General features: G+C 39.1%; 1 pseudogene; it reads left to right on the top strand.

Moving 5' to 3' along the window:
- The first annotated feature begins 2871 nt into the window (after positions 1 to 2871).
- On the top strand, positions 2872 to 6262 carry LOC147456285 (uncharacterized; annotated as a pseudogene).
- Positions 6263 to 19784: the final 13522 nt, after the last annotated feature.

Here is a 19784-nt window from a genome sequence, read left to right as displayed (position 1 = left end):
ACATACCAGGAGCTTGATATAAGAACATTGTATTTAGATTTTATCTGCAAAACTTGTCCAAGAAAACAAAGCACTAAAAACGACTTTGTGTCAAATTCAAGAATCAACAATAATCTAATCATACACTAAATTTACATGGCCAAAAGGCGGAATATCTTGAGGCTATTGATTTTAAAACTGACAATTTGGGTTATAGAGTTGTGAGAATATCTATAAGAAGACTTACTGAAAAGAAATTAAATCAAGCATGAATTTATCAGAACCCATAACCAAGGTAGGGGAATTTATAGCTGGAGGGTCTACAATGTGGTAGCCTTGTACTTAGGTTTATCTGCAAACATGTTTCTCAAAGACAAAGCCCTAAACAAGATTCCTTGTCAAATTCAATAACAGGTTAGTTGCACACTAAATACTCAGGTATATGATGATTAAAAAGTCCATATCCGATTACAAAAAAAAATTAAAAATTATGACTCATGATGGGAGGAGTTTGGTTTTGAATTTTAATATAAGAGTAAGTACCTAATCTTAAATAATTCTAGCCGTCTAAACTACAATAACAAATTTAGGACCGTATAGTGCAATAGTGGAAATAATTACAAGCGTACCAAACTACAAATGGAATTACATTAAAGTATGGCTTACATGATATGGACGAGGGTACCTGAGGAGAAGTTTTCTCCTTTTTAGTAGAAAACTATTTGAAAATTCTATAGAGTTTACATACTTACATGCTCTGATACCACTGCTACAGCCGGAAGCGTGGCTGCCCTGCAAAATACTCGAAATAGCACATAGCAAGACATAAAAAAATAAATCTACGTACCTGCCTACTCGCACAAATCCATAATCGATCACAACACAAACAAAGAGAGTCAGAGAGCGGGACAGAGCAAGAGAGCACGTGCGCGCAGGCGCACCTCCTAGAGCGGAGTGCTACGCCTAGCACGATGAGAAAGAAGAGAGGAGAGAAGAGAAGAATACACAGACACTGTGTGCAATCTCCCCCCGTGCAAGAGTGACCATTTTCCTCTTGCACGTATATCATTTATAGATTTCTTGAATGGTCAATGTGAGTACAAATTGGCTGGCTGGTCATAAATGGCCAAAGCTCATAAAGAGCACTTGAATAATAAAATGTACAATATATATATTTTTTCATTCGCAAAGTCCTAGCTCGGTCTAGTCTTTTCCACCTGTCACATCTGCAATGAATAATAAAATATCAATTCCTTAACACCTTCTTCCTTCCTTAAGGCGAGAGAGAGAGAGAAAAGAACCATGCCGAGGCTTGTTCGCCTTGCACGCTCCTCCATGCCTGCTTCTCCCTGACCTCTGATACCAATGTAGAACCCTGGGAACTTTCGTGAACGATCCTCCACCGAACCACCCTTTTTATAGCCCCTTGGCTTGTAGGATCCCTTCTCCATTGGGCAGCCTTGAACTCCAGGGTGGCCCTTGGCCTGACAATTTATGTGTTTACTATATATTTATTCTATAATTATTTAAGAATTTAAAATTTTATATTGAAGTATTTTTTTGTATTTACTATATATTTATTCTATAATTTCAATCAATAGCTTGTATATAATTATTTATGTGTTGATTCTCAAATTGTATAACAAGTCTTAGTTTATATCTTATAAGTGTTTATTATATATATCCTATAAGTGTTTAATATATATCTTCTTTTGTAAGTGTTTAATATATCTTTTTTTATAAGTGTTTATAAATACTTTGTAAGTGTTTAATATAGATATCTTATTCTATAAGTGTTTAGTTATTTGAAATATATAATGGTTATGTGTTCAGTTGTTTAATTATATACAGTCTATAAATGTTTATCGCATATATTTTATAAATATAATACATGTTTAGTGATTTAATGTATATATTTTATAAATACAATACATTTAAATTGAAATGAAAGTGGAATGAAGTGAAGTGAAGTGAAAGTGAAGGAGGTTGTTTTGTTGTGGACAAGAAGAAGGAGTAGAAGAAGAAGAAAAAGAAGAGAAGGTACTCATGGGTGTGTGTGTGCGCGCGCATTTTCTACTCACGCAAATGGGTATGTGTGTGTGTGTGTGTGTGTGTGTGTGTAGCCTTGTTTCGAATGGCTATTTTTGTGACTGTGTGTGTGCACGGGAACGTGCGCATGTATGTCCTCCATAGGATCCACCATTAGAGCTCCATTGGCGGAATTGCATACACACACACTCCCACACACACACACACAGTAACATGGAATTTCATACACACACACACGGTAACACGGAATTGCATACACACACACGCACAATAACACGGGATTGCATACACACACATACAGACACACAGTAACAATCATGTATACACACACACACACATATACACACTTGCATTCACACACACAGCCACACAATAACAAATGGCACAAACAAAATCATGCATACTCACACATCAACACACTTACAATGATGCATTTGTATACTACACACACAAGCACAAATAAACTTGTTGTAGTACACACACACAAATTTACTTGCACACACACACACACACAAAGACACCTACATACTCACACACAAGGACACCTACAATCATGCATTTGCATACACACAAAAACACAAATACACTTGTTGTAGTGCAGAGCTAAACATATATTGAAGTGGATTTGTATTGACACATATTGAAGTGCAGAGCTATACATATGTCGAAGTGGATTTGTATTTGTTTCTTCCCGTGAGCATTGTGGTGCTGTACGAAAGCAAGTTCGGAATGGGAATTTTTTTATATTTGCATTTTACTCCGTCTGCTAAAATTTGTAAGTTTCTATTTGAAATGTTGTTGCTAAGAATACTTTTGGTGTTTATTGATTATAGTTGATAGATTATGGTTTGTACACCATCTAAACGTGGCTGGACAGGTATCTCTCAAAGTAAGTTCAACTATATTAAGCTATTTGTGGTCTTTTTTTAATTTGTCACTACATACTAAGCTAGTTGTGGTCTTATTTTCTTTTCTTTTAGATACACATTAAGGTCTGGAACTACAAGACATAGGGCCAATGCACGATCTTCCATTGCTTCTTCCAATGTCTACCAAAAGGAGTACATATTGGGTGATGTGCATGAAGAAGAGGAGCTCATCGATATTCATTCTACACAAGGTGGACTGGTGGCCCAAAGCGTGTCTGAAGCAATGACAATTGTTGCTAAACCTGTCGATCATCCTACACTGTTTGGAAAGGATGTTCATGGTCCCATATTGGAGGAGATTGTAGGGGGTTTTATTGTAAAGAGAGGTGGGGAACCTCCTCGCATTCCTCTCTACAAATTGATGGAAAACAAAGCCATTAGAGTGGTGGGTCCAAGGACTGAGGGCTTAGTGAAAAGGTTTGAGCTGTCTGGATACAGTGTGCTTGGAGCTCCATTTCTTGTGTCATTTAAGAAGTCTAGCCATGATCAACATTATGTTTTTGACTTAGACAAAGAAGAATGGGGGCCTATTTGGCAAGAAATTAGCGATGATTTTGATAATTCCCTTCCTCTTGAGTGGGAAGACTTAAGGGGAAAAAAATTTATTGTTTGGGATGGCAATCACCGCTTGAAAACTTGGATGCGCTTGATAAAACCGCGTAAGTGATTTTTTTTTTGTTTAAGATAAGGTTGTCTTATATTACTCTATGCTGTCTAATTTGCCCTTTTGTTGTTGTAGAATTTTCAATGATAAGGTGGAGACATTTTTCTTTCAAGTATCAATTTGTCTATGTTGATAGAAGTGCAGAGGGGGAGCTTTTTCTAGCTCTACGCTCTCAAAATGATTAGGCTCATTTGTTGTTTTTAAAGATATTTCTATTAATTTATCGATTTCATTCTCTTGATATTTAATTTAAGATATATGGTTTAGGATTGGTAGAACCACTGTGAGCACAAATTTTGGTCAAGAGATCTTCTTGTTTTAAAAACTAGCCGTGGCAAGCAAAGATTCTCTAATTTAAGACTTTCCCCAACATTGGATTCGGTGGATAGAGGTAGAGCTGCTTGTGAGAAGAAGGCATCTAAAGGGAGTTGGTACAATGCTCCTGCTCTTTTATTGGCAATGCTCATATGGAAGGTATACTTTTTTACCTAAAGTATACTTTTTATGTAATTTTTAAAGCTAAGCATAATTTTGTAAAATCTTACTTTTTTTCTTACTTGCTCTACAAAAGGAAGAGTTTGACATGTCTCTTATCAAAGAGATGTAAGAGACAATGATCCATCAATTTTAGTGCCAGAAAAACATATGTTGCTCAAGGAAGAGTATAATTTTTTTCAAAGAAAGGGCTTATAAGCCTTAAAAACTTTCTCTTTTCACCATTCATGTTTGAATTTCTACAAAATTGTAAGTTGACATTTCATTTGGATTGGATTGATTGGATTGCAAAATTGATTGGATTTTATTTGATGCAAGTGCAACATAGATGTTGGCCATTGCCAACCTTGCCAATGGCCAAGGGTTCTTCTCTTTGTTATTTAACTTCAATTGGATAAGAGAAAATGATTAGGTGGGCCTTACAAGAGACAAGGTCCATTTGGCAACTTCTAAAATATCACCGGAGAGGTAATAATCCTTGGCCCAAAAATGCACATGAAATCATCAAAAAAATCAATACATTTATGGTTTGTTTATTGTTTTCTCTATAGGAAAAAGAAAATATTGCACTCTTTGATGCATTGCCGTGTAGATGATGTTACTTCTGAGCGTTATATTAGTGCAATGAAATTTAGAATGTACTTGCATAAAGAATGGTATTGGTGAAGTATCTTGAAGCAATGCTTAAGTATCAAAGGGAAAATGATTGATGAAATGCTGGAGGGCTTTGAAGCATGGCTTCATCATCGGTTGAGGGAGCACATTGATAAAGCTTTTATGGAGCTTTGGAGTAAGCTCAATACAAAAGAGTTGGATGACAAAATTCCAGAGCTCATGGAATCTTCGAGGAGAGTATTATTCAGGTAATACAATTAATATCTTTATGGTTGATATTGTATTTTGCACTTAGAGTTTGTATAATAAATAAGTTACTCGGTAAAGGAGCTCAAAAAAAGTAAAATGCATTTTATGTAGATGGATAATTCAGCTTTACGATCAAACTTTGTTGGAGAAGTTGTCGGTTGTTGTTGAAAGTTGGAGGGACCTCTCTTCTAAGGAGTGTATGTATCCACTATGGATGAGAGATCATGGTTTTCTTGCTTGGAAAATTGAGTATTGCCCTTGGTGGCTAGATTACACTCGAGGCACCTACCCACCGACGAAGTGAACTTATATAAAGGTTATTTTTTGGCATTTATAAAAATTACAAAATTGTTAAAGTGCTCATACTATTTAGACTATGTTTGTGAGAGAAACATATTTTTGTTTACTTTAGAGCATGTTCTTGAAAGAAATGAAGAGGATATTGAGGAGATTGGATCGGCTTCCAAGAAAGCCACCTCTTCAAAAAAAGTAAACACTAGTACAATCTCCTCTATAAAGAAACAATTGGAATTTGTTAAATCCAAGAAGCCCAAGAAGTCCCCCAAAAAGAACAAAAAAGGTGCTCAAGGTTCCACAGATAAACTTGCTTGTGAAGATCTCTAGCTGTCACTTTTTGTCTACTCAACAAGTCTTGATGAAATATTTTATTTTCAGATTATGTAGTACCTTCCAAAGATTATAATGTGACCATTATTGACAACATGATAGATGTTTACAAAATTTCTCTTGATGATGAGAAATGGTAAATACATCTGAGAAGAAAGATTGACTATGGGTGGTGTGTGTTGTGAATGTTTGAAAAACATGTATTTGATCGTATACAGGATCTTGGATTTTCTACATCCATCCAATGTTGATGGGAAAAAGAGCAATGAAGTGGCCTCTCTTTTGTTTGCGAATTTTCCAACAAATTTTAAAGTTGAGAAATTTTTGGAGAACGAGGTATGCATTCTTCAAAACCTCAATGGACAGTTTATGATAGTTTTGAAACTTTAAATAAATTAACAATGCGTAATATGTAGGTCCCTCCATGGAATCAATTCTCTCGAAAATTGAGTAAGAAAGTGGCCATAGTAGCTTCTAAGTACGTGAAGACAATGGGTGGTACATCACCTTAAACTCCGCTGATCACTTTGGCATTGTGTCTGGCCATGCCATTGAGTTGGGATTCAAAATGATGCACACTATCCTTATTTTGATCCCCAATGGTTATGTACGAAAGTCCATTGAGACTGAGAGAGTAAGTACAGTTATTTGCTGATTGAAAGGCTTCATCAAATATAGATCCTTGACCTTTAAGGTCGTGGGGTCAAATTTCCAAGATTCTGGCTTGTGGGCTTGTGGGCACAAGTTGGAAGGGGGGAAAGCGAAACACACCCGACAACATAGACACGCCTCTCTATAGCTCAGATGGAATCACAACACCACGATCCACTCAAAGAAACACACCAAACCACAAAACTTTGCTATGAACACTCGGCTACACACACCCAAGCCCACAATCACACACAAAAGCAAAGCTTATTGCATCTCAACCAACACAATCGATTATTGATTCTCAACCACACACACATCACCTCTCTCTTTCTCCCTCTTTGCACACACAGCAATTGGTTCGCGGGGCTCACACACAGCCTACACATGCTGACACCTTTGCACAAGAGAAGAGAAAAGAAGAAGGAATAGGGGAGACAAGACCAGAGACGATGCAATCAAAGCTTCCTTCTTCTCCAACAAGTGATTGGCTATGGTGGAGCATACACCAACAGGCTCTTTCAGAGCTCTGTCCCCTTCTCTTTCCTTTTCGTAGCCTCCAAAGAAATAGTTTACAAAAACTGCAATTTCTGTCAAACGGTGCAGAATTAGCCTACGTGCATGAGATGCAAAAATGTCCAAAATGTGTTTTGCAAAAATGTTACAGAATAGGACTTTTTGGCTATCCATATGCAGAAAATCTCAGCTACACATCCACTTTCTTTTCTTACCAAAACCATGTGCCCTCCACTCCTCCACTTTATCTTCATGTCCCAAGATGCTTTTCACATAGAGAACCTTCTTTGAAGCATCGAATCTCCACCTTAGTCCATGTAGCCACATAAATGATACACATCATGAACTTCTTCATCGACACTGAATCTTCACATATGCTTTGACATCTTGACACACATCTGTAAGCACCTTTGATACTGCTTTTCATGCTTTCTGGCATCAACATCTTTTGGTTGCACCAACATGAGCCCAACCGGTAAAATGCAACAAATTTTGTGGGAGGGTCCATTGAGGGCAATTCTCACACGCATGCCAAAATTTTATTTTGACTTCCGCAAGCACGATCAAAGTTGCTATATCTCCTGATTTTAGCTCCACAAAAGTTGTTTCCCACAGCTTGGTCAAGCTTCCTTTTCTTGTTTCAAACCCTTATCAAGGGGCTTTTTTCTTGGGCAAAAGCTTCAAGCCCCTTAGCAAGAAGCCTACTAAGTCTCTATTTCCACAGTCTCACAATCGAGAGTGCCTCGCAAGGAGCCTTTCCCTATCAAGTAGGATTCACATTTATAAACGGCCCTATTTCCTCAATACAACCTCTACCCCAATGGCCTTGTATCCCATGGTAGAAACATATGAGGTATATGTGTATGAAGGTGTAACACAACCCACACACACACACACACACACACACACACACACACACACACACATGATGTGTACTATTGTTAATATGCATGCACCACATGTGCATAGAGGCACCACACACACAAGCATGGGTTTTAGACACTGCCTATACATCATGCATATGGTAAGACCGCCCATAATCATGAGCACACACGCGAGAAATACACTTGCTATGTATGTGTGTTTTACACCATTGGCCATGAAGGCCACATCCTTGACAAAATGGAGCAATGAACAACATCAACAAAATGACATGATGAAGATGCATGACAAAGATAAATTGACGACAACAGATGAAGATCAAGACATGAAGATGAAGAAGACGACAACAACAACAAAGTAGAAGAAGTTTTGCAGATTTGTACAGGGGAGAAATCCTCCAAAACAAACAACACAAAAACCTTGTAAAATTTGTGTGCACTCAATTGTGTGTCACCCTCATTTGTGTTAGGAAAGCTTTGTGTGTTTATCCTTGTTTTTGGGAGACTTGTATGCTTACCCTTTTGTGCCAAGGGAGGCTTATGTGTCTTCCTACACCCTTTGTGTCTATCATCCAGAAACGAGTAGTCAAACTGAACGAGTTAACCAAGTGCTAAAGGATATGCTATGAGCATACGTTAGCAAGAAACAAACAGACTGGGAAGAGTATCTATCTCTTCTTGAGTTTTCTTACAATAGTGTTAAACATGTCACGACTGGATTTAGTCCTTTCATGCTAATGTATGGTTTTCAACCTAGGTCACCTGTTACGGTGGGGTTGGCAATCAAAAAACTCCAGCAGGTTAAGGATTTTATCCAAGGCCATATGGATATGCTGAAACTCGCTCATCAAAATGTCCAATAAGCGTAGGGTCAGTATAAGGAGTACACTGATGAGAAACGTCGGCAAGTTACCTTTGAGAAAGGGGATGAGGTGTTTTTGCATGTGCCAGAGCATTCAGAAAGTCTAAAGACTGGGCCAACACCTAAATCATCTCCAAGATATTGTGGGCCTTTCAAGATACTCAAGCAAGTTGGTGATCGTGCTTACAAACTCTCGTTAATACCAACACACTCTCGTATCCATCTGGTATTTCATGTAAGCCGTTTACTTAAACGCTTGCATGGGGATGCAATATTGTCAACCAACAAATTTTTGTTGATTTTGTTGAACCTCCTACACCACCTCATGAACATGAGTGAGTCCTCGACTACCATGATTTATATACACGTCATCATGTACATTGTCAAGCTTTAGTTAAGTGGAAAGATCGAATTGAGGAAGGCATCACTTGGGAAAACATTACTGTTCTTAAGAAGAAGTTTCCCACTTTTGTTTCTGAGGACAAAAACACTTCTCCAAGGGGGGAGTAATGTCATGCCAAGGGCATGCCCAAGGGGGGGTCACGGACCCGATCCAGTAGGTGGCTGGCTGCCAATGTGGAATAGAGGATTTGGTAGCCAGGGGCTATATAAGGGAGGTTGGGTGGTGAATCCAGCCAAGGCAGTTCCAAGGGCCTCTCATCTTCATTGGTCCAAAATTTCAAGGCTTCTCCCTTGAAATTGCAAGGCTGCTCCTTCTTAGCTAATGGTGTAGAGCATGCATGTATTTCATTTTTTTTGCTTGTGTGTGTACTCATAGTGATGGGTGGTCTTACCATACACTCATTGTGCAGGCAGTGTCTAATACCCGTGATCATATGTGTAGTGCTTTTTGTTCACTAATTTTTCATACATTTCAATGGTGCTTATTTGCAAGGTGCTTGAAGCTTGATTGTCTTTTAGACCCTACCTGAAACCCTTCAAGGTTGAGGCCACTTTGAAGCTCGAAAAACTTGTGGTTTTTCGTTGGACTTGAGCCAAGGATGTCCAATTCCTGATGTAGGGCATGAGAATGGGCGCTTTGGAAGGGGGTCTAAATGTGTGGGATAACCCGCTTAACAAGAGAAATCAAATTTCAAGCTCCAAAAAGAAAGGAAAATCTAAGAACAATGGCAGCAGTGAGTGTGACTCCTAAAAGAAAAAATGACAAGTGTGCGTCAGCGGGGGTGAGGGAAACCAGGAAGACCTCTCAATTTCTCAATCTCTCTGCAGTAAGCGAGATTGATGGTGGGTGCTCTCCAAGAGAAGGGCAAGTCAATTGCAGATGTCGATGCCTCACAATGATAGCCTCTGGATGGTGAGGATTCAACGAGCAGCGTGGGCCAATGAGGATGAGCACGACAGGGGTTGGTTTTGCAAGATACCACAATAAAAAGTTGAACGTTATCAATTATGTAGGCAAATTGCAGCAAGTGAAAAGGCCGTTGTTGATGAACAGGCAAGTGGACGAAGTTGACAAGGCAGTCTTAGGTGTGAGCAGCTCCAACACTCGCGAGACAATGATGGCCCTTGTGCCTTTTTAAGAAAAATGTCAAAGGAAAAATGATTGAAAGCCTATTAAAAGGGGGCTCTTCCCACATATGTTAAAGTCTTGGGACCTTTTCTTCACCAAACAAAATGCCTTGAGCATTCAATGCTCTCAAGCACGCGCGCGCGCACACACACACACACACACACACACACACACACACACACACACGATTCTGAGCTGCTTTTTTCACAATTAGAAGGGGATTTTACATAAGCCAAAACAACCAACCTTTTGCAAACAAATCAACAATGTTACGATCTCCTAAATGCAAAGACTAAGAGCTCAGTAAAAAGCTCTTGTTGAATTCTACTTCCACACACGAGTAACACTTCAAATAGACACTCACACAAAGAGTAATCAAAGGATTAAATTTATGCAAAATTGAAGCCAAACGGTGCTAATGCAAAACCAAATGCAAGATGCAAAACAATAATTGAGAAATTGCACACACAACCAATGCAAAACGCGAGTTCCCCTTCACCTAATCGCCAAAGAGTAGTGGAGCATGCTCTTGCCCAAGTGGCGATTAGGGATTGGGTTTATTGAGCTAATGCAAATAAAAAATTAGGGAATTCCAATCACACAAATGTGTAATGAGAAACCTAACTAGCATAGCCTGGTTCTCTGATACCACTTGATGGTAATGGGATAGTGCTAGCTAGGGTGGATGAAAGATAAACATCATGCACACAAGTGAGTGTGTGTTGGCTAGATTATCACTCAAGCAAATTAGGTTCCAAGATCAATTAACTTGGACTCATAAACACGATCTTGTGTATTTACTAAGCCATCACAAGCTCACCATAAACAAGGGAGATGTAATGCAAAATAGACTTGTGTTTATTCATTCATGAAATGAGATTTAAGTAGCTGTACAACCTCGCACCACTGCATGTGGGATAAATCCACTCTTCTCTCCTTGACTCATATTCTAGGACAAAGCTCACACTTTAAAGAATCTATCCTAAAATGAGGCCCCAAAGTTGGGCTCTTAGCTTTGCTCCGTACCATCCACGATCACAAATAAAGACCTCATCAACATACAAGCTGGAATCCACCAAATATATGTACACTATTGGCTTCTCCTCATATGGGGGCCTTACAAATTGTGCAACATACATTGTGGTGGCAAAACTAACAGGTGGGGGCATTGTAGGTATACTAACACCAATGATGTAAAGTGCTCGATGTTGTAGACAAATACAACAATCATAAGGAAATATATAATCCTCAACTCTTTCGAGATAGAGTAGGTGGTGTTATAGCATATTTGTAAACAATGATTCAATGGAATAAATCCCACCGTGCTGGCACACCATGCATGCATATCAAAAAAATAGAGCCATAAGCCCTTAGCTTCAATGACAATTTCAACAGCATGAGCTGATACCATATCTACCTCGCACACTTTGTACTGGCATGGATACATCACAATTTGACATTGCCAAACATTAAATGTGAGCTTAATTGCCAATTTGCTAAACCTCTGTGCCATTACCCGTGATCCTACATCAATGGGTATAAGTACTTTGGCATGGAGAAGAAGCCTTGCTCTTTGTTAAGACTATCATATCACTTTGCTTTTCACAATAGACATATCTTTTCCAAATGAAAGATTAAAATGCAAAAAAATCAAGAAGAGCTTGAGATTGGCTAACCTTGTTGCTGCCTTGTTGCCTCTTGGTGAATTGAAAAAATAAATTCTCGCTTGAGAGTGAATTCCAAGCAGCTTGCATAAATAAATTCTTGCTTGAGAGTGAATTCCTGGCGGCTTCTGTTGTCTGTGCATGAATTTGGCCCATAGCCATTGATACTGACAAATCCAAGTATACAGGTGATCTTTCATTGAGAGTTGGCATGCGTACCATGCATGCCCACCTGGCCCAGCCCATACTAAATCCCAATAAAAGATCGTGTAGACATGTCGCAAAATTTTCCCCCGACTTCGTATGCTGATAGTATATTCCAACTACAACAAAAAGATAACATAAGATGGAGCGTGTGGTTATAGCTAACAAATGCTCTTGCTGACAAAAGATGCCATGGAAAAATAAAATTGACCTTGTCAATCGTTCACAAATAATTGACCTTGTCAAATTGCGATAATAAATAGTTGAGAAAACGTAGCTATCAAATTTCATCCAACTAGCAGACTCTGCTTGATCAAAGCAATAGTTTCTTGTCAAGTTGGCATTGTAGAAAATTCTGCAAGATTAATAAGTTAATAACAGTAAATCTTAAAGGGAACTTTCTTCTCAACTTGCTAGAATTACCCCGTGGTGTGGTAGACTGTGTTGAATTTAGCTCGTAAATTGCTTTTAAATATTTTTTAATGACTAATCCATCTTACCCCAGGCCTGAGTAGCCTTGTACGGAGCCATGCCCCTTAGTTAAAACATGACCAATGTACCAAGGTTGATCTTATGGGATTGTCAAACAAGACACAATTAAAAGAAAATTACCTATCGAATGTCAAACTTGTTGAGTAGGATACAAAAGTGGAAGCATAAAAATACCTATAGTAATTACATAGACAAAGTGTACCTGCGTTTCCAATATTGCTTGCATGCATCATTGCCAATTACCCTTGAAATTTTGTCGAAGCCGGCTTACCGACAATGGGTTGATCATGACAGTTTTTTATTGCATCAAGTTAAAAAACTTGCCTAGGAGCCATGCCCTAGCAAATCAAGACTCCTGACTAGAGAGAAAGATGGTGGCCAGCTTCTTGAATTGGAACAAATGGTTGGCCTTGTTGAATGCTTGTGCCTTACTTGCCAGAGGCCTTCTACTGCTAGGCAACTTTGATTACGTGCATCAGCTATGATTGAGCAACCAATTTTTTTTTTAAAAATAAGTTACTTGGTGACCAATTCGAGGGGAATTCACCTTTTAGTAATAATATACAGAGCCTTGCTCCTTAAAGCGGGTACCTTTGCACTTTTGTCGACCATACTTACGGCTTGATGCTTTGTCCTTGGCCTTCAGAACCTTGCTTAAGGCCATGCTTGAAGGTGGTTTCCGTAGCATGAGCCCCTATAGAAGCCAATCTATGCATGCATGCATCATGCAGGCGAACTTGGTTGACTTGCAAAAATCTAGGGTTTTTTTTAATCATCTTGTCTCTTGTGAATCCCCCTCTTGCCCCTTGCATGCCATGACCACTGCCATACTTTGCATGGGTTCTTAGAACTTGCACGAATACTCTTTCATTGGGTCAAATCTAGTTGCAATAGAGCTACTCTAAGGCCTGCCAATTGCCGAGCATCCATGTGTTAAATTCCAACTACTTTGAGAGCATGAAGATCCAAAACTGAAGCATAAAATTCAATTTGCACTTGTTTGTAGGGTGGGAATCACCCCTTGTGTATACTCAACCCTATAATGAACTCAATTTTTTTTATAAAAAAACTTCACTCAAGTGATGGCGGCCATTTGTAGAAGGGGACAAAGGAATAAGGAGGCCTAGTGGCCCAACGATGGCTTCCCTTGAGCCCGTGCAAAAATGAGAGTTGATGAGGATTACATCGTGCTCCCTTCGAGCCAACAAGGCCTCCAAATGGTGCTCTACACCTTTGTCCCCTTGTGTGTGCAACGGGTAGTTCCCATGCGCTCAGTGTGGAAACCTACCAAAAGCAAGCCCTGTTTTTCGCATCCTATGCTGCCATGGAACCTCAACAAAAGAGCAAGAGAGAAAAACCTTGATGTGCACGTGTGTGTGTGTATGTGTGTGTGTGTGTGTGTGTGTGTGTGTGTGTGTGTGTGTGAGAGAGAGAGAGAGAGAGAGAGAGAGAGAGAGAGAGAGAGAGTCGTCCGAGAAAATCTTCTACTTCATGCCACTTTTTCCCCTCCTCCATAACTGTCGTGCTTCCCTAAGCTCCAATACCAACATGAGAGAGTCGGGACTAACACATGCACATCTCCACCCAACCATGCCTGATACAGACCCTTGACCTGCCAAATATAGGCCCCCTATATCGCATGTGTGTACTAGTCCTTGACCCTGGCCCATTTTTCCCTAAGTATGACAAAGCAAAGAAGGCAAATTTGACCATTGTGACCCACTAACTAAGAAAACAATAACTACACAAAGCAAGGGTTCATGTTAGCCTACATGACAAGGGATAAATGAATTAAAAGTGTTTAGTGAATTAAATTGGTTAAAAGTTATTAGTTAAGGAGAATGTAAATGATAGACTAAAAGTGGATAATAAGTCATGTCATAAGAGAATGTCAAGGTTTTCATGAAGAATGTGAAGGCCACAACGAACATATAGTTTATCCACGCACACATCTGGAGTGAAAGCTCTTGTTCGATGGTGCAAAAACATGGTTTCTAGGTGCAACGCCATTATAAGCCACGGTTTTGTATAGTCGGTTTTGAGAAAAGCTAAGTCTTAAATTGCATTTTTAAGGTGCAATAATGCAAAATTGGCTAAAATAATTGCCTGCTTATTAGTAGCAAAATATTAGAGTGATTAGAGGAGAAGATATCAATATAGAATCATTTAATATTTTTTGTGCAAGAGAATTGCTACATGAGAATCTCGATTAGAAGCAATTGCAACTATTAAATATGGACAAGATTTGAACAAGTACTCCAACAAACCAAATATAACATATCCACAACCTACGGCCTATGCATGATAGCTTAGGATGACAATTGTAAAATGGCACACTAAAAATCTTAATAGAAGCTTTAGGTCCCCGAGAATGAGCGTTTTGTTTTATATAGAAGCTTTAGGTCCCCGAGAATGAGCGACATCACCGCCATTGTGCATCCCAGCATGTGAGTCCTGACAAAAGCCATCGACGCCATACATTCCAACTCTTGAGTCCCAACAAAAGCCACCAAAGTATCGTTTCTTCTTTCCCACCGACTACAATGTTGCATAGGGGATTTCAAAAGTATACCACTCTTCACTTCACCCGACAAAAGAACATCATGGTGAAAGCTCGAAGAACATTTCAGGACATAGTATGCCTTTTACTCTTGTGGGAAGATTCCAATTGTGGTCAGCCTTTTCCTGTGAAAAATCTTGTTGCTGATGACATTTGGATCACAAGTAGAAAAGCCTTCTCTCTTGCTGGTAGCAGTGGTGCAAGTGGACGTGGGCAATAAGGAGGCAGAGGGGATCATCAAGGGGGAGATGGAAGGCACAAGTCGCAAGGAGAAAGTGACGAAGGTGGTGGAGATGGGGGATGGCAACGAGGAGATGGTAGGGGAGGGAATCCACAACCCAAGAGAAGTGTCTCTCTTTTGAATGAAGGTTTATCTCTCTCTCTCTCTCTCTCTATCTATCTGTTAATGATATATATATATATATATATATATATATATATATATATATATATATAATATAGAATATAGATAGAGAGAGAGAGAGAGCTCATATTATCTATGTGTATGAGAGAGAGAGAGGGTTAATATGTTTACATTGATTTGTATGTCATGGAAAGTTAATCAATTTTTCCTTCCCTTGATGCTTTCAAATTAGTCTTTTGTCATCTTATGTTGCAGATAGCACTCGCGACATTACTGTACACTTGCATGTTTTGCATCCTGGGCAAGGATTTTATGCCATGCGGCATAACAAACCCGTCTTGTTGCCTCCTCTTCAAGATAGCAAATGCTCCATCTCAGCAACCCTTGTGTTCACCTTCTCAGACATTGTGCAATCCCAACCTCATCTTCAACAATTGAATGAGAAGAATATGAAGTTGGTTGTCGCTTCATACTTTGACTTGATAGGCCACTCTCTTATGATTCCAATTGCAGGAGGCAAACAAATGAAGGTTGGCATAATGCATTATGATTTGGAGCCAAAAGTTTTGTGCTCATCTTCTTCCAATGTTTTTCTAAAAGCAACTAGTTTGCCAACTCTTAGCCTACAAGATAAGGACTAATCCATAGACACCAGTGGCTTGACAAAAAACCACAAAATTGGGAAGGTCATCTTATTTTGTCACAACAAAAGGTTCAACACGCTCGATGTCATTAGTAGCTCAAGCACGTGAACAAAATGAAGGGAGGGACCTACCGACTATGAAGGGCACATGGTTTGCCTTGAGGAATTCTTGTGATTGTACGCCATCAAATGATATCTTGTCCTTTGTTGCCTGAATCTCCCTTCCCTCTCAAGAATGGATTCCATGGAGTGTGTTGCGCTATTGTCGTTGCTCTCAACCCCGAGCACCATAGCTTTGGGTCATAGCATAAGTATTTTGTTTGCAAGCAAATGTTTGCTTGGTGGGAGAAGTTTTCAGGACTATTTTATAGAGCTTCAGAGAAGTGTTGAGAGTTCAACTTTCCTCAAGAGACAATCCATCGCAAGAAAAGAAAAGGGAAGTCAATGAGAGTTAAAGAAGAGATGGCTTTGACAAAGCAAACACACAAGGTGCATCTGCCGATGAAATATGTCCCTTTCACTAGCAATGTATAAAGGAGTCCAGCTATATTGGCAGCTTTTTGGAATGGGCTCTAAGAGTCCTATTCTTGACATAATGCACATTGGTGCATGATTAGAGGTTGTGCTGTGACAAACATTTTTATGCATGGACTACCTTTTTTAGAGGAGTGAGACTTCATTGCTTCTAATGCAACAGAGAGGCATTATGAGACCCCTTGCAAGTTGGAACTTTTGATGAGTCTCTTGTCTTCTTCACTTACATCATGATAGCATAGTTTTTAAAGTTTGTTTTAAAATATGGAAGTATAGGTATTTGGCCATGTACAATTGGTTTTGATTTTCAAAGGTTGAGTATTAGATGTTACGGTTACGTTACTTCTCTCTTTTTAGTTTGCAGTCATAGTGACCTATTGGAAGCTTTAGAGTGGTTTTGTTTAGAAGCTTAGATTTTTGTTTAGCACGTGATGTAGAAACATTGACACCATGACATATATTCTTAGATGCATAGTTTATATCAAGAAGATTTGATGGTATGCTTGGATGGATTCAAGGAGGGATTCAGTCACAAGTGGAAATTTAATGTTAGAGAAATTGGTTTTTGATTGTTGTATTTAGGGAAGGCTTCTTTATATAATTCAATGTGAGTTTATTTACGTTGATGTTGGTCATCAAAAGTGTGCAGTATAATTGAATTGTTTTTTATAAGAAAGAAATGTACATTTGAGATTTATTGGGGAAGACTTCTTTTATATTCTGGTGCCAAATATATATGTTGATGTTGATTTTCATAATAATGCTATACAACTAGTAATAAATATGCACAAGTTGTATTCTCACATTTGTAGATTGCCTCTACCATATGCGTTGTTTTTTCTCGGGGCAGTCACTTATCAAAAGACCCCTATATCACGTGCGTTCAAGAGGTAATTAATAATACCCCAATATACATACTATACTTACACTATGAGCCTATTTAAAAAACCCCCACCCCTCTGTATGTATACATTTTTATACATTTTGGTCTTTTAATAATCCTCTCCAGTTAACTCACGTGATATCATACACATTCTAAAAAGTGACCGCGCCGGGTGTTTTTTACATGTACTAAGCCTCAGGGTTTTCAAGTTTTTGATTATTTCATTTCTCAAAAGCCAGAAGGGGTCCTCTTTGAAGAGGCTTTCTGGAAACCAGTTGGATTTACCATTTCAGACAAAACGACAAGGACTATTATTGCAAAAGGTTCTATTAATTTGTAGCATAGTATATTGAACCCTCTGAAAGGGGTGGTCAAGTTCAAATCTCATCTATATTTGACAATTTCAATTCCTTCTAAATACCAATTATACAGGGCCAAATACCTATTCTTTCATATTTCAAAACAAACTTAAAAAACTATGCTATCATGATGTAAATGACGAAGACAAGGAACTCATTAAAAGTTCCAACTTGCATGGGGTCTCATGATGCCTCTCTGTTGCATTGGAAGCAATGAGCTCTGACTCCTCTGTAAAAGGTAGTGCACGCTAGAAAAATGTTTGTCAATTCACAACCTCTAATCATGCACCCATGTGCATTATGTCAAGAATAGGACTCTTAGAGACCATTCCAACGAGCCGCAAATATAACTGACCTCCTTTATACATTGCTAGTGAAAACCCATATTTCATCAGCAGATGCACCTCATGTGTTTGCTTTACCAAAGCCATCTGTCCCTCATCTCTCATCGACTTCACTTTTCTTTTCTTGTGATAGATTGTCTCTTGAGGAAAGTTGAACTCTCCAACTCTTCTCCAAAGCTCTATAAAATAGTCTTGAAGACTTCTCCCACCAAGAAAACATTTGCTCACAAATGAAATACTTATGCTACGACCCAAAGGTGTGGTGCTTGCACGGGGTCGAATGCATCAAAGGTAGCCCAATATACTCCATGGAATCCATTCTCGAAAGGGAAGCGAGATGTAGGGCAACAAAGGACAATATATCATTCAATGTCATACGATCAAAACTATCCCTCGAGGCAAACCGTGTGCCCATCACAATCAGTCGGTCCCTCCCTTCATTTCATTCACGTGTCTGAGCTACTGATGACATCAAGTGTGTTGAACCTTTTGCCACGTGGCAAATGAGATGACCTTTCCAGTTTTGTAGTTTTTTGTCGAGCCACTAGTGTCTATGGATTGGTCCTTCTCTTGTAGGTTGAGAGTTGAAAAATTTGTTGCTTCTAGAAAAACAATGAAAGAAGAGGAGCACAAAACTTTTGGCTCCAACTCATCATGCATTATGCCAAACTTCATTTGTTTGCCTCCTGGTAATTGGCATTAAAAGAGAGTGCCCTACCAAGTCCAAGTACAAAGAGACATGATAATTCATAATCTTCTCATTCAGGTGTTGCAGAGAAGGTTGGGGTTGCACTATGTCTGAGGAGGTGAACACAAGGGTTGACGAGAGGGAGCATTTGCTAGCTTAAAGAGGAGGCAACAAGGAGAACAAATGTTGGCATAATCCATGATGAGTTGGAGATAAAAGTTTTGTGCTCCTCTTCTTCCAATTTTTCTCTTATTTTGAATGCAAAAGCAAGTGATTCGTCAACTTTCAACCTTCAAGAGAAGGACCAATTCATAGAAATCTGTGGCTCGACAAAAACTGAAGAACCAGAAATATCATCTCATTTTGTCACGACAAAAGGTTTGAGAGAGTGGATGTTTGTCTCAGTGGCTCGGGCACGTGAACGAAATGAAGGGAGGGACCTACCGACTGTGAAGGGAACACGGTTTTCCTTGAGTGATTCTTGTGATTGTACGCGTTTATCATACCAAATGATATCTTGTGCTTTGTTGCATCTCCCCTCTTGAGAATGGATTCTACGGAGTGTGCAGGGCTACCTTTGATGCCCTCAACCCTATGCACCACAGCTTTGGGTCATAATGGGAAGTGAGAGTTCATTTCTTCTAATGCAATAGAGAAGCATTCAAAATGCACTTTAAGACTTAGCTTTTCACAAAACTGACACCATAAAGCCATGGCTTATAATGGCACTAGACGTGGAAACCATGTTTTTGCACCATTGAACAAGACCTCATGCTCCATATGTGTGTGTGGATAAACTACACCTTCATTGTAGCGTTCACATTCTTCATGAAAGACTTGACATGCTAATTGTAATCTAGAGGTCATCTGCAAGCTTCTGCATAGGAAAAGGCCGACCAGATCCTACATCTTCCCTCAAAACCATTCATTCCTAGTCAGCCACCTCATGTAGAGTTGCCCCACAAATTTTAATTATAAAAGTTTTAGTCGCGTCTTTAGGAATT

This window comes from Adiantum capillus-veneris, chromosome 6, assembly GCF_014529385.1.
Source record: "Adiantum capillus-veneris isolate H3 chromosome 6, ASM1452938v2, whole genome shotgun sequence".
In the NCBI taxonomy this organism is placed as follows: Eukaryota; Viridiplantae; Streptophyta; class Polypodiopsida; order Polypodiales; family Pteridaceae; genus Adiantum; species Adiantum capillus-veneris.
This window is presented reverse-complemented; position numbering and strand designations above follow the sequence as displayed.